General features: G+C 38.8%; 1 long non-coding RNA gene and 1 other non-coding gene across 2 annotated transcripts; one reads left to right on the top strand and one right to left on the bottom strand.

Annotated features, from left to right (window-relative positions):
* Positions 1-262: 262 nt before the first annotated feature.
* LOC128920034 (small nucleolar RNA U3) lies at positions 263-469 on the bottom strand. Its single transcript, XR_008470155.1, has one exon. It is a non-coding gene; the product is annotated as a small nucleolar RNA U3 (small nucleolar RNA).
* Positions 470-11,443: 10,974 nt separating this feature from the next.
* On the top strand, positions 11,444-12,181 carry LOC128919897 (uncharacterized). The gene is made up of 3 exons (XR_008470033.1): positions 11,444-11,759; positions 11,821-11,991; positions 12,056-12,181. It is a non-coding gene; the product is annotated as an uncharacterized LOC128919897 (long non-coding RNA).
* Positions 12,182-16,717: the final 4,536 nt, after the last annotated feature.

Here is a 16,717-nt window from a genome sequence, read left to right as displayed (position 1 = left end):
GACTCTTTAAACACTCTCACTGAGAAATCATCAACATGAGCACGAAGACTTTGACAATTGAATGATATTATTGATAAACATTTTCTAGTGCTAAGAAACTCGAATAATTGTGTTTCTAAGGTGATAATTGGATTTTGACGTAATTTTATCATTTCATCTCGCATATCGCGACATGACCTGGCATTGCTTCCAATGCCATGATAAAATTTTTTCTGTTTGTTCACTGGGATAATGTAAACTTCTTCAATGGCAACATAAACTAACTGTTGAGATTGAACTTTTTCATAATAGTAAACAGTTTCATCGAAGAAACATCATTTCTAATATGCCACAAGACAAAATTAGAAATGAAGTTCATAAACCTCACGCTGTCAGATAAAACGATATACCTCCTCATCGCGGGTGCTAATACTTTCGATTTGCAAAGAAAGTAAATTACTACAGAAATGATCCTGTGAAGTAAAGTCTTAACTTTTCAACGGCCAACGCAGAGTATTTCAACCAAAAGTCACATAAACTAGTTGAGAATTCGCAGAAATGAAACAGAAACGAAAGCAAAATAATGTGCAAGCATACAATCATACATGTGCGTACACATGTTTTTGGTTTTTTTTTTTTTGTTTTTTGAGAGATGGTAAAAATCATCCAAAAGCACTATTGCTCTATAAACAGTAGTGTGAGACTTTAACCCACTAAAAAAAAATCTCCGTTCATAGCTTGGATATTTGCCCTGCGGGACTACCGTTAGGTATTACTTCACAGGGCAAGCAAGCCCTATTGGCTAGTACTTCTAAAGCTCCAGTTACCGATACTTGACTTGACCTAGAGAGACTTGATAACTGTCACATAAAATATCCGTTTAATGGGCCTTGCATGTATTTGATTACCGAACGCATGACTTGACTTGAAAGTCTGTTGAATTTAGAACTCTAAGTTACGTTGATATTTGAACTGCTCTCCCTCTCTCACTGCTTCTCTTTTCATTCTCATTATGACACTATTCCAGTGTTGCCTGAATGTTTTCGGTTAAAATTAAGTATGTTAAAATTCTAATCTTTAATATTTATAAATCTTCAAATATAGAAAAAATAAGATAATTCAGAGGAAAATACCTTTTTCACAACAATTATTTTTTAATGTGTTTAATAAAAAAATCGTTTATTTTATTTATAACACAAATACGTGTTTAACTTTAAGTGCAATAAACAAATAAAATCAAATAGGTACGATATGAGGGTAATTTTTACAACATAAACATAACTATTGCGAATCTCTGCAAGAATTTGTGGTGATCTGCTCAGAAAAAAAATATTTTGCGAATTTATTGTAAATGTTCAAATACAATTTGAATAAATTATTTATTCACCTATCATATATACGCTTGGCTGGCTCCAATTTATTACATATTGTAACAATTCCAAATATCGAAAAACTGAACTACGTGTGCACGTTTCTTTTGTGGTATTCTGCTCAAAGCTATATTCATATATTTATTAAAGAGTTTTCTTTCAAACATAAAATCTTCACGTGTTCACAGTAGTGCGTTTCTGTAACTTTTCGTTATGATATCGAAAGAAATATCACTTTTGCGTAACGAAAGCTTTATAACGAACAATTGTTTTGAAGTGTTTCTGTAACTCAGAAAAGTCACCTTTCGTTATGGTTGTGGTGAGTCGTTATCAATGTTATAGGAAATGTGCTATAACTAAAATGAATGCATAAACATCTGTCAATGTACACGAATATATTTGTTTTGTTTACTGCAAAAAAGGTTTGTTTACTCTTATTTTTTTATTCGTAAGTACAAATAATATTTTATATACTATATATATATTTTGAATGTATAAATTTATTATCAATGTTATAATTTCTTAGTGAATCAAATTATGATAGCTGCTGCATTATTTGCCCTATTGGAGGACCAACGGAATATGTTACGCGTTCATCGGCGACATCTGAGGGATACAACTGACCCATTTCATTTGCCGGAAGCTCGCTTTGAAGAGCTATTCCATTTTAAAAAAGATCCCGCAATAGCCTTGTTACAAGAGCTAAGTCCTCATATGAAAAGTGGCGAAAGGCTTACGTTTGTCCCAAAATCATTAAGAATGAGTGCAGCACTTCATTACTATGCGACAGGATCATATTTAAGAGGCGTTGGCAAAGATTTTGTGTGCTCATTAAGTAAGACAGTTGTGTGTCGTGCAGTAAAAGAAGTCACAAACATCATTGAAGGAAAATTAATGTGTAAATACATTAAATTTCCAACATCTTTAGAGGAACAAAACAAAATAAAACAAACGTAAAAAAATCATTATATAGGTACATAAAAAATATTGTGTATGTACATTAGGGTGGCCCTTAGCTGTATGGAGGATAAAAAAAGTTTGTGGATTCTTGATCGCACCCCCTAGAAATATGCGAATAGCCCAAAAACTAGTATATACAAAGTTTTGGGTCAATCAAAAAAGGTTTAGGGGTTCCGCAAGGAGCTTGAAATCCTGAAAAACTAAGAATTTTTGCCATTTTTATGTCTCAGACTTCCATATTTAATAATATCACTGCAATTTTTTTAATGATATGATAACGAATATCATAACGAGAGAAATAACGAAAATGCTTTTCACCAGACTTACAGAAACACTACACTTCGTTATACTAGTGAATTCGATATATCGTTCGTTATTATGCATAACGAAAAGTTACAGAAACGCACTACAGATTTCCTAATAGTGAAGATTTTTTTGTATACTAGTTTTAAAATCTTCAATCTTGGTGATATTTTAATTTAAAAAACTTAACTATAATAATAACAGCTGAAGTTGAAGTTGTGTGAAGTATAACTGCTTCTAAGTTTTCCAAGCCAAATTTTTCGAAGCTGAGTCAAGTCAAGCATCGGTAACTGGAGCTTAAGGGGATTTCATTCTATATATGACTACTTATCACGCTATAGCGTATTCGCTCTAATCTTCTCTGTTCTACCATTACATTTGCGACCCATTGTTTTACATAATGCCACACGTTCTTCGACTGCGGCATGTGTACTACTATATTTTCTGGAGTTAATTTCTCAGAGATTTCGTACTCTAAATTAACTCTCTCTGCCTCATATTTTGGGCATTGAAAAAAATTTTTGTTCAGCATCTTCTTTACCGCTTCCGCAGGATGTACACATTTCTGCATCGTCGTGTCCGTATTTATAGAGATATTCCCTAAAACAGCCATGCCCGCTTAGGAACTGCGTCAAGTAAAAATCAACGTCGCCATGCTTTCTATTAAACCAGGTTCAATATTTCTTATCAACCCGTGCGTCCATCGTTCTTTGGACGCTGTGTCCCACTGTATTTGCCTCTCGTTTATACTCTTGCGTCTTTCATCTTCACGCTCTTTAACTGTTAGAGGTCTTCCATAATGTTTACTTTTCTCGTAATTTCTTTTCAGCTTCTGAGCCATTAGATCGGGTGGCATTATGCCAAATATGACTGCTGCGGCTTCGTGAGATACTGTGCGGAAAGCGTTTGCAACTCTGAGTGCACTAAGCCGGAATAGAGATTTAACCGGCTTGACATATGTTTTCTGTAGGAGGGTGTTTGCCCATACCGGTGCCGCGTACATTACTATTGATATCGTAACTTTTGCCAATAGTAGTCTTCTATTTTGACTAGGTCCACCAATGTTAGCCATTATTCGGGTTAAGGCCATGCCCACTCGCTTTTTCGCAGGCTTTCTCAATATTTGTCTTAAAATTTAGTCTCGAATCTATCAGTATGCCTAAATATTTTTATGATGTCTGTGTCGTATGACGTTGGCGTTTTAAGAGCCTGTAGTATTTGAAGTATGTGGGTCCAACATGCAGAATTGAAAGCATTTTTTACGTCGAATGTAACGACTGCACAGTATTCCTTGGATCCGTACATCCACCTAGTGCCCTCTATAGCTTTGTCAGCAATCTCTGTCAGTTTTTTGATCACGTCAATTGTCGAGCGTCTCCTGCGAAACCCGTATTGGTTTTCTGACAACCCTTCCACTTCTTCAAGGTGTTTTTCTACCCGATCACAAATTATTCGCTCGAAAATTTTACCAGTAGTATTGATCATACATAGTCGCCCGTAAGAGCTTGGTTCACATGGCGGTTTATTTGGTTTTGTTAAAAGCACCAAACGCTGCTTTTTCCATATTTTGGGAAAAATACCATCCCGCAGACATTTATTGAGTACTTTCACAAAATATTTAGTTTTGTATTTTACAGCAATTTTTAGGGCCCTATTAGGGATGCCATCTAAGCCATCACAGAGTTCTTTAAAGCATGCAGATTTACTATTTCTGATCGCAATTTTGAATTCTTTTCGTTTTTTTTTTTTGAAAATTTCTCGTAGAAGCTCATTTTCCACAGCATTTCTATTTCTTTGAAATTTCCGCCTGGCTTTATGGCAGATGCTTCTCAGATCTGCGATTTCACTATTCCACCAATATACTGGCTTTCGGCGGCCGTTGCACTTTTTTCTGATCATGGCAGCATCGCAAGCTTTGCTAACATAATCAATCAATTGTTTTGTTTGTTCATTCGCGTCATTTGAGTTGTTCATTTCTGCGTCCAACATAAATCTTCGTCTTGGTCTCGTCTTTCGAACCTCTAGTTTGAGACTTATTTGCCCGCACACATCTCCCTTTCCATTTATTATATATGTCAATATCTATCATTATGGCTTGATGGTCGCTATGGGTGTATAGTTCACATATCTGCCACTTAGTCTTCCCTGCTAATGACCTACTGACAAACGATACATCAATGCGTACACATGTGAATATGTCAGCAACCAAAAGCATAACTTCAAAAATAATGCGCAAGCATACAATCATACATGTGCGTACACTTGTGAATATGTCATCAACCAAATATTTAAACATTGTTCTACAAAAACAAGAATTGCTCAAATAGCATAAGCATTTCCGAAGTCGTATAAGTAGTATAATTTCAATAAGAGTACTCATTTTAACAATGTTGTCAGGAGAAAATCGTTTGCTTTTATAAGTGACTAGCAGACCCGGCCACACGTTTTTGTGGCTAAGGTATACATTAAATTTAGTTGGTCCACTCTTGGCTTCGGCGACGATATTGATTACTCGAGGTTGATTTATGTTACGCAGCATGATTACAACGGAGGATGGAGTCATATGTAGAAGTTCACGTAAGTGAGGAAAGTTTCTGACTGTCATTCACTTGGGAGTGGCCAGGAACGATTCTTTTACATGTGGCTCAAGCAGCTCACGACTTCCGGTCTTAGACCAAGTATCCTCTGGGTAGCCAACAGACATCCGTTTGGAGGCGAGCTAAAGTGAGAAGGCGAAACCCGCCTATGCGGTTGTGCGTAGGGTTTGGGACCCACCACATAAAAACACCCCCCAATGAAAAAGAAAAAACAGCCTCGGATGAGAGACCCCAATTTTGATGACGACCACTGCAAACGTTTAAAGGACTACGAAATAAGGGCATGCACCTGGAATGTCCGGACACTTAATTGGGAAGGTGCCTCTGCCCAGCTGGTTGATGTCCTCGTAAGAGTACAGGCTGACATCACCGCAATCCAAGAAATGCGATGGACGGGACAAGGACGGAAGAAGGTGGGTCCTTGTGACATCTACTACAGCGGCCATATAAAGGAGCGCAAATTCGGTGTGGGATTCGTGGTGGGAGAGAGACTCCGTCGTCGAGTCCTGGCATTCACTCCGGTGGATGAACGTCTAGCCACAATCCGCATCAAAGCGAGGTTCTTCAACATATCGCTGATTTGCGCCCACGCTCAGTCGGAAAATTCAGCCTCCATGACGAAACATCACCAAACGGTCTGAGGCTGATCGACTTCGCCGGGGCCCGAAATATGGTCGTCTGTAGTACTAGATTCCAGCATAAGAAAATCCATCAAGCTACTTGGCTGTCCCCGGATCGAATCACTCGCAACCAGATCGATCATGTTGTGATAGATGGACGACATGTCTCCAGTGTTTTTGATGTGCGTACGCTTCGTGGTCCCAACATCGACTCGGACCACTATCTTGTAGCAGCTAAGATACGCACCCGCCTCTGTGTAGAAAGGCGTACACGTCAACAAACACAAGGAAGGTTCGACATCGAGAAGCTGCAATCACAACCGACAGCCGAACGATTTTCTACTCGACTTGCACTCCTGCTCTCTGAGAGCACTCATCAGCATCTCGGTATAAGGGAGCTGTGGGACGGCATATCAAACTCCTTACGTACAGCTGCAACCGAAACCATTGGTTTTCGGAAAAGTCAAAAAAACAGCTGGTATGATGAGGATTGTCGTCTCGCAGTGGAGAGAAAACAGACTGCCTACCTCGCAATGTTGCGATCGACCGCAACACGAGCGGGATGGGAAAGATACCGAGAGCTGAAGAGGGAAGCGAGACGCATTTGCAGACAAAAAAAGAAAGAGGCCGAAATGCGTTAGTATGAAGAGCTTGACAAGCTGGCCGACAGGGGTAATGCTCGAAAATTTTACGAAAAGATCCGGCGACTAACTGAAGGTTTCAAGACCGGAGCGCACTCCTGTAGAACCCCCAGAGGTGATCTAGTTATTGATGACCAGAGTATACTGAGTTTGTGGAGGGAACACTTCTCCAGCCTGCTGAATGGCAGTGAAAGTACAACACCAGGAGATGGCGAACCCGATTCCCCAATCGACGACGATGGAGCAGATGTTCCATTGCCCGACCGTGAATAATTCGAATAGCAATTACCCGCTTGAAGAACAATAAGGCGGCGGGTGCCGATGGATTACCGGCCGAGCTATTCAAATACGGCGGCGAAGAGCTGATAAGGTGCTTCCATCAGCTTCTTTGTAGAATATGGTCGGAAGAAAGCATGCCTGACGATTGGAATCTCAGTGTACTCTGCCCAATACACAAAAAGGGAGACCCCACAATTTGCGCCAATTACCGTGGGATAAGCCTCCTCAACATCGCGTATAAGGTTCTGTCGAGCGTATTGTGTGAAAGACTAAAGCCCACCGTCAACAAACTGATTGGACCTTATCAGTGTGGCTTTAGACCTGGAAAATCAACAACGGACCAGATATTCACCATGCGCCAAATTTTGGAGAAGACCCGTGAAAATAGGATCGACACACACCATCTCTTTGTCGACTTTAAAGCTGCTTTCGACAGCACGAAAAGGAGCTGCCTTTATGCCGCGATGTCTGAATTTGGTATCCCCGCAAAACTAATACGGCTGTGTAAGCTGACGTTGAGCAACACCAAAAGCTCCGTCAGGATCGGGAAGGACCTCTCCGAGCCGTTCGATACCAGACGAGGTTTCAGACAAGGTGACTCACTCTCGTGTGATTTCTTTAACCTGATGCTGGAGAAAATAATACGAGCTGCAGAGCTAAACAGAGAAGGTACAATCTTCTATAAGAGTGTACAGCTACTGGCGTACGCCGATGATATCGATATCATTAGAAACAACACCCGCGCCGTTAGTTCTGCTTTCTCCAGACTGGATAAGGAAGCGAAACGTATGGGTCAGGTGGTGAACAAGGACAAGACGAAACATCTCCTGTCGTCAAACAAACAGTCAGCGCTTTCGCGTCTTGGCTCCCACGTCACTGTTGACAGTCATAACTTTGAAGTTGTAGATAATTTCGTCTACCTGGGAACCAGCATTAACAGCAATAACAATGTCAGCCTGGAAATCCAACGCAGAATCACTCTTGCAACAGGTATGGACTAAGTAGGCAATTGAAAAGTAAAGTCCTCTCTCGACGAACAAAAACCAAACTCTACAAGTCTCTCATCATTCCCGTCCTACTTTACGGTGCAGAAGCGTGGACGATGTCAACATCCGATGAGACGGCACTAGGAGTTTTCGAGAGAAAGGTTTTGTGGAAGATTTATGGTCCCTTAAGAATTGGCAACGGCGAATACCGCAGACGATGGAACGATGAGCTGTATGTGTTATTCGACGACATAGACATAGTCCAGCGAATAACAAAACAGCGGCTACGCTGGCTAGGACATGTTGTTCGAATGGATGAAGGTGCTCCAGCTCTGAAAGTATTCGATGCAGTACCCGCTGGTGGAAGCAGAGGAAGAGGGAGACCTCCACTCCGATGGAAGGACCAGGTGGAGAGGGACCTGGCTTCGCTTGGAATAACCAATTGGCGCCAAACTGCCAGAAGGAGAGATGCGTGGCGCGCTGTTTTGGACTCGGCTTTAACCGCGTAAGCGGTGTCTACGCCAGTCAAGAAGAAGAAGAAGCATGGTTACAACTCACACTACTTTTAATTGCAAAGTACAGGCAATTTTAAATAGTTTGGGATAATTGACTACGTCATCCTGGTTAGCAGCTGTGTCAACTCTCTTGGACCGAAATTCTAAATTGTCGCATTAAGGTCATCGATATTTTTTTTACCACCAATGTAGGTCATTCAATCAGTCATTTATGGTTATCATATCAGGAAAACTTCTCTTTCGAGTCAATGAAGTGACAGAAATCTGTTGGAAATGTTATTAATCCATCGAGGTGTCAACTGCCAACTATTTCTACAATCGCAATTTGGTATTGTTGCAAAAACACTCATATGTTAGTTGTTAATTGGCGATTCTTTATGTGTCGCCACAAATTAAATGATTTTAGGCATGCGATTAGCCCGTTAGTTATAATAATTGGAAGAGTCTGGCGTAAATCACCTACTAACAGAATCCTGGCTCCACCAAAAACGTTCATCGACAATCAAGATCTTTTAAAGTCCTGTGCGGTACCTCCAACGACTTCTTGAATATTTGGAAAATTTTCGTTAAAGCGCTATTTTTGACGATTTTGCTGACTGGTGTTTCGTTCATTTGCAATTTAGGAGTAATTTCAAGGCCGAATGTGCCGTATGTTTGCCTACTAACAGGTGCCAAGTCGCCCCTATTCCCGTTAACCTTGGTGGTGAAAATGAGTGAAATTGGTTCTGGAATTACATCAGTCCTCATATACTATACATAATGATTTTCTATTGGACTTTATGTCGAATATATAGGTAAAATTGTGTGTTATCTTAATAAAATTACATCAAAAAATTGTGAGAGTATAAAATGTTCGGTTGGACCCGAACTTAGCCTTTCCTTATTTGTTACAAATTGTTTTGAGCTATCGACACAACCTTATACAATTGAACAATAACAAAAATATTTTAACAAAGCAACAATGACAACCTTCAAATTATAATTTTTTGTTTTCTCTCTTATATTTTTCTTGTCAACTCGAATAAAATTCTCTTATTATTATCTTCCTCGAAATTTTTTCATACTTACTCACTTTCTAATCTTTTTCTGGACTTCCACGAATATTTCAAGACTAAAATTAGCCAGATCGGTTTGGCCGTTCTCGTTTTTTTGCGGCACAAACGAACAGCAATTCATTTTTATATCATACTAGCTGACCCGGCGAACTTTGTACCGCCTAACAGTCAATGAATGTGGTGTTACAGATAAGCAGAACTTTATTATTTTTTGAAAGCAATACAATGAATACATATAATATTTATAGCGGCCCGGTACATGCTTCGCTTCGTATAAAGTGAAATATTAAATCAAACTCATTTATAAAAAAAATATATATTTAATTATTTGCTAGCTATCCAAAACATTTGGATAAACAATACTTTTTGTTTTTCCATTTTGAGTATGAATAAACAAACGGCTGGGGGTACCGACTCTGGAACAGGCAACATAAAGTTGGCCATGAGAAAAACATGATTCCTCCAAATTCACACCACAAACGTTAAGTGTTTGCCCTTGAGCTTTGTTGATGGACATCGCAAATGATAAACGAACAGGATATTGTAATCGTTTGAATTAAAATGGCATATCAGTTGGAATCATAGGGATATATATATATATATATAACGGGTGATTTTTTTGAGGTTAGGATTTTCATGCATTAGTATTTGACAGATCACGTGGGATTTCAGACATGGTGTCAAAGAGAAAGATGCTCAGTATGCTTTGACATTTCATCATGAATAGACTTACTAACGAGCAACGCTTGCAAATCATTGAATTTTATTACCAAAATCAGTGTTCGGTGTTCCGCTTTTTTATCGACAAATTTTGTTCAGCGATGAGGCTCATTTCTGGTTGAATGGCTACGTAAATAAGCAAAATTGCCGCATTTGGGGTGAAGAGCAACCAGAAGCCGTTCAAGAACTGCCCATGCATCCCGAAAAATGCACTGTTTGGTGTGGTTTGTACGCTGGTGGAATCATTGGACCGTATTTTTTCAAAGATGCTGTTGGACGCAACGTTACGGTGAATGGCGATCGCTATCGTTCGATGCTAACAAACTTTTTGTTGCCAAAAATGGAAGAACTGAACTTGGTTGACATGTGGTTTCAACAAGATGGCGCTACATGCCACACAGCTCGCGATTCTATGGCCATTTTGAGGGAAAACTTCGGAGAACAATTCATCTCAAGAAATGGACCCGTAAGTTGGCCACCAAGATCATGCGATTTAACGCCTTTAGACTATTTTTTGTGGGGCTACGTCAAGTCTAAAGTCTACAGAAATAAGCCAGCAACTATTCCAGCTTTGGAAGACAACATTTCCGAAGAAATTCGGGCTATTCCGGCCGAAATGCTCGAAAAAGTTGCCCAAAATTGGACTTTCCGAATGGACCACCTAAGACGCAGCCGCGGTCAACATTTAAATGAAATTATCTTCAAAAAGTAAATGTCATGAACCAATCTAACGTTTCAAATAAAGAACCGATGAGATTTTGCAAATTTTATGCGTTTTTTTTTTTTTAAAGTTATCAAGCTCTTAAAAAATCACCCTTTATTTGGCGTAGGAACCGCTTTAAGCGATTATAGCCGAATCCACCAGAGCGCGCCACTCATTCCTCCTTTTTGCTTTTTGGCGCCAACTGGAAACACCAAGTGAAGCCAGGTCACTTTGCACTTGGTCTTTCACCGGAGTGGAGGTCGTCCTCTTCCGCGGCTTCCTCCAGCGGGTACTGCATCGAATACTTTCAGAGCTGGAGTGTTTTCTTCCATCCGTACAACATGACCTAGCCAGCGTAGCCGCTGCCTTTTTATTCGCTGAACTATGTCAATGTCGTCGTATAAATCGTACAGCTTATCGTTCCATCGTCTGCGGTATTCGCCGTTGCCAATGTTTAGAGGACCATAAATCTTGCGCAAAACCTTTCTCTCGAAAACCCCAAGAGTCGTCTCATCGGATGTTGTCATCGTCCACGCTTCAGCGCCATACATCAGGACGGGAATAATGAGCGACTTATAGAGTTTGATTTTGGTTCGTCGAGAGAGGACTTTACTTTTCAATTGAATATAATAATATAATATATAATAATATCCTTAAATTCTAATTAATTTTCCACACAGATATTTCAAACCTCATATGGCGCGTTAAAGGTACGCAAACTTATTAGTGTCACTTATTGTAGCAGCGTAGAATTTTCGAAGCGATGGAATATGTGCTGCAAGCAAATCCAAAACTATGGACGCAAACGCTTCCAAATGGAACACAAATCATTCACACACCAGATATTACGTTTAATGTCACTTTTTTGCGTGCAATTAAACCTTTTGGTCAACACAAGCACGAGAATTGGAACGACATGGCGTGTGTCAACTGGGTTTTGCCAATGAGCTAGAGGGCAAAGCAGTTTCAGTATCTTTGAGCTTACCGGCACTTGGCCGTGCCATTAGCAGCTAAAACACAGAAATTAAAGGGTAAATTTAAGTGAATGTTTGTGCTCATAGAAATTTAAAAACTTTTTGTAAGTTTAATTAGGAGGACTTTTTTGATTCATTTTCAACTTGTGTTGAGAAACCATAACGTTGTTGTATCGCTTTACAAGGACATAAATTCACCGAAATTAGTTCAATGGAAATACTACAGCAAGAGCATGGATGTTAAGACTTGAACGGTGCCGTGTTAGATTTAGAATTCCTGAAACATAAGGTAATTATTACCAACTTTTATTACAAATTTTATAAAAATTCAAATTTTACTTTATATTTTATAGAAACCCTCCTCCCAGATGAATCTAGTACTAGTGAAATTAATGAAAGAACAGATATTATAAAAACTCCGAAAGAAACCAAAAGAGTCCTCACATAATGTGCGCAGCTTACACTTCCAGACCGCACGGGGTATTTGACATTTTCCACTCTTCCTCCAGCCTTTGTCCGATAGCAAAAATTGTTCAAATATTCATTTTCACCTACTTTATACATATGTATATAGTGTAATACGATAATATATGTATAAAGTAAATATAATAATAAACAACTAAATGACATGATATTTTCAATAAATATGTATATAATTAATGATTTTGTTATTAAATTCTCATTTGGGATTTTGGTAGAACTAACCGAAAACAGAGGGTATAGTTTCTGGGCTTTTGTGGGTCGCAGTACTGAAAGTGCACGTGGAGTTTTGGTTCGCAGTATTGGGTCTTTCATCCGTGATTGTACCAATACCATTCCCCAAATTGTGCAAGAGGTATATATACATTGCTAAATGATGAATGTAATGTGCAAGAAAGGGATGAACGATCACACGTACACAATAGTTTCGGGTACTTTTGTCAATTCGCCCTTAAGAATGGCATAGAAACTTTCATTGAAGCTGCGGGTACCGCTCCCTGGCATTTCACCGGAGAATTCGCCGGTACCTGTCTTGCAGGGTATGCATAAACATACATATGTACATGTTTATATGTCATTGAACAAACACACAAACTTACATTTGTATATGCGTGCACGTAAGTTTGTCAACCACCAAATTTACATTATCCCAGTGAACAAACAGAAAAAATTTTATCATGGCATTGGAAGCAATGACAGGCCATGTCGCGCTTTGCGAGATGAAATGATAAAATTACGTCGAAATCCAATTGTCACCTTAGAAAAAGAATTATTCGAGTTTCTTAGCACAAGAAAATATTTATCAATAATATCATTCAATTCAAATTTTGATTTCGTTGTAAGATTTCAACGAAATGAAACAAGAAATTCAGGCGTTGCTATTTATCACAATGAACAAGACAAATGTCATATTCTCACTCCTCATTTAGACATAAAGGCTCCGTACGCGAGTAATGCTGATGTGACGATATCAACATCAACAAGAATTGACGATTTGTGTGCGGTAGAATGCAATTTAATTGCCATTTATATATCACCAAATTCATCGATGAGAGATATAAAATTGTTCATCGGTAAAGCTTTATTACCGTTGTCAACTGCAGGTTCGCAAGCTTTAGCAGATATTATCGGAGAACCAGTAGAGTATAGCGAACAACCGGTACTCCTTGCGGGAGATTTCAATGTAAATTTCTCATTGCCAGAAGCTGAACCATTACTGGCTTTCCTCAGAGAGAAATTTTCATTAGAAATGATGAAGGAAGAAATGATCCTTCGACAAAAGGAGGCACGACTATTGATGCGGTATTCGCGAGAAATTTAGATAAAATAGATGTAAGACATTTCATATCGTATTTTAGTTATCATAATCCAATTGTAAATATTATAGATATCAATCCGTCAGAACCCAGAAATGTTAATTGATTTGGACTTTGGTTTATAAAATGTGCATAATAAATTTATAAAATGTGAATTTAAGAAAGTGTCTCTCGCTAGTTTTCTTTCATACAAAATGATATGCATTTCTTGGAATATCACTGAGAAGTATAACTTCATCCGCGCGTAGGGACTGCACGCACTCTTTTTTTTTTTGTTTTAAGGTAACTGCTCTCAGTTTAAAAACAAATTTATATAATCAAGCCTGGTTGATTTTATAAAATAATTAAAATACTCTTCATTAGAATAGAATTTTTTTTCAAGGAGCCGTCGATGGAGTATGTATATTATTTATATGTATTTTGTGGCACTGCACCTTTGTTTTGTTTTTATGATTTTCGTTATCGCATTTTTAGTATGGTTATACATAAATTAATATAATATATTATAATAGTTTTTAAGTCAGTGAACTTTTCTTTCGGGTTTCACCATATACATACATATACTATTCGTTTGAATTTTAATTTTTATACTCTCGCAACAAAGTTGCTAAAAGAGTATTACAGTTTTGGTCACATAACGGTTGTTTGTAAGACCCAAAACTAAACGAGTTAGATATAGGTTATATATACCAAAGTGATCAGGGCGACGAGGCGAAAATCGAAAACAAATAAAGTGCCATAACTAAGCCACAAATAAAGCTATGTAAATAAAATTTGGTATGAAGGATCGCACTATGGAGGGGCATATTTGGATGTAATTTTTTTTTTGAAGTGGGCGTGGCCCCGCCCCCAAATAGGTTTCTTGTACATATCTCGCAAACCAATAGAGCTATATAAACCATAATATTTAATTTATTTATATGGGTGTGTGGGTTGACAATATTTGTTAATTGTTTTATATAAAATTAGTCATTATTTATTGTTAGTGTACCGAATGTTTGTATATTGACCTGTGTTATAATTCCTTAAGTTGTGTTGGGTATTTGTTCCTCTTCTCCTTCTTTAGTTTGTTGTGTACACTTTGATTGTCACAGTTTTGGGTTTTTGTTATCACTGTAGTTTATTTCCCTTCGTTTTCACTTGTTTTAAATATTGTGTGAATTCGGTTTGTGTTTTGTTATGTGTTATTAGTGGAAAGCGCGGTTTTTATTATTTCTTCACTCAGATGCGAGGGTTTGGGTTGTTGTGTTATTCAATCGTTCTTCTTTCTATATGTTGTTGGAAGATGGCGATAGGTGAAGTTGGGGCGGTTTATCTCCTCTGCATTACCTATCTTTTACTTTTTGGAGAGTAATGCGGAGGAATATTTGTTTGGACTAAATATCCCGGCCGCCTTGCTGTATCTGCGAAATAAATAATTATTAGTGGGGTATGAGTAAACTTCTGGAGTATACTTATCTGTTATAGGGTGCAAGTTAGGGTCCAGATGAATGCTGTGCTTTGGGTTACCGCTGTGGCATTGTCTGGGTTGAACAATCCGGGTAATGTGTGGGTAGATATCCGCTCCGATCTCCAACATTATATCTGCTTTGCTGTGAGTTTAAGGGTGAGAGAGGACTATGTTGTCAAAGGGTATTTGAACAACGTCACTTAAATCTCTTAAGGGTCGGGTTTAAGAGTGTGTGGGTCTGTTTAGCCAGTAAGGATGATAGTCGGGTCTCTGTGGGTAGGGTTTAAGATCTGGGTTATTCAAAAATTTCTTTCTCGTTGACTGGGTGTAGTCTTGGGTGACCATGTAGGGTTGAATGATGTTTCCCATTGCAGGTGGAACATCGATATCTGCTCGTGCATCCTTCTGTTTTGTGTGTATGACAAGTATTTGGTACATGTGGCTAACCGGTGGTCATCTTTGCATAACCCGCATGCAACATGACGATAAGTTCGTCGGTGAGTTTTCGGGTCGGGTTGTGATGATCATCGCTTTCAATTTTCTTCTCTGTAGTGGGTAGAGTTGTTATATAGCGCCCATCTGAATTACGTCGGGTAGTTTTTTGAAATTTTCCTTTACATATTTCATCAGAACTGGGATCCTTTGGGGTTTCCTCCACCTCTCCAAAACGAGTGAGTAGATACTAAGGGTTGATTTTGTGATGAAATGATGCTGTTCTGTTTCTTGGGCTATGAGTGAGTCTAGAATTTTACCTTTTACTCCATCTAGTAGGATATTTGGATAGATATCACTACCAATTAATATATCCGCGGGTCTCGGTTTGTGGAATTGGGTATCCGCTAGTGTAAAGCCAAGATTCTTTAGAGCCAGATTTGGGTTTATTGGGTATGTGGGTACATTGTCGGCCAAGCTATTCATAATGAATGCTTGAGTCGATATTTTGTAATTTGTCTTTACGGGTGAACGAAAGGTTATATTGCAGTTTTCCTGGGGGTTGCTAAAACCGTGTTGGTTATTCCTGTCACTTGGTCTGATACAGGGTGAAAGGGTATATCCAGGCTTCGTTGAAATCTTTGAGATATAAATGTCGCCTCCGATCCTGAATCTATGAGTGCTCTTGCAGAATACAGGTGGCCATTATGTTATATCTGAACCATTGCAGTACCCAATAATGTTTGCTTCCTACTTGAGTTGTGAAGGTCTTGAGTTGATGAAAGAGTGGACTGTATAGTAGTAGTGTAGGCTTGCTGATTGACGTTTTGTGTGGGTATTGTGGTACTTGCAGCAGTAGCAGGTGTAGAGCTAGTCAATCTTGAAGTCTCCGGGGTGGATTCAGATCTAAGGTTATATTCTCTGTGTATTAGAGTATTGTGTCTTTTGTGACATTTTCGACAAGAATATTTACTCATGCAGTTCTTGGAGCTGTGTGATATAGCTAGGCAGTTGTAGCAATAGCCATACTTATTAATTGTGGTTATGCGGGTCTCAACATTCATTGTTAGGAATTGGGGGCATTCATGAATCGAGTGATGCTTATTGCAAAGTTTGCAACCTTCTGCTTCCGGGTGGGGTTGAGAAGAAGTGTTTGAGGGTTTAGCTATCGGGTTGTCTGACACATTAACATATGACTTTCTAACTGTGCCAATGTGGGGTGAGTGGGATTTTATTACTGAATCCTTGAAATTTGCTACGGATTCGACGGTTTTATATTTATGGGTCAAGAAATTGTCGAATTTTGACCATGTGGGTATTGTAGAATTATCTGATAG

The sequence above is a fragment of the Zeugodacus cucurbitae genome, chromosome 2 (genome assembly GCF_028554725.1).
Source record: "Zeugodacus cucurbitae isolate PBARC_wt_2022May chromosome 2, idZeuCucr1.2, whole genome shotgun sequence".
NCBI classification, from domain to species: domain Eukaryota; kingdom Metazoa; phylum Arthropoda; class Insecta; order Diptera; family Tephritidae; genus Zeugodacus; species Zeugodacus cucurbitae.
This window is presented reverse-complemented; position numbering and strand designations above follow the sequence as displayed.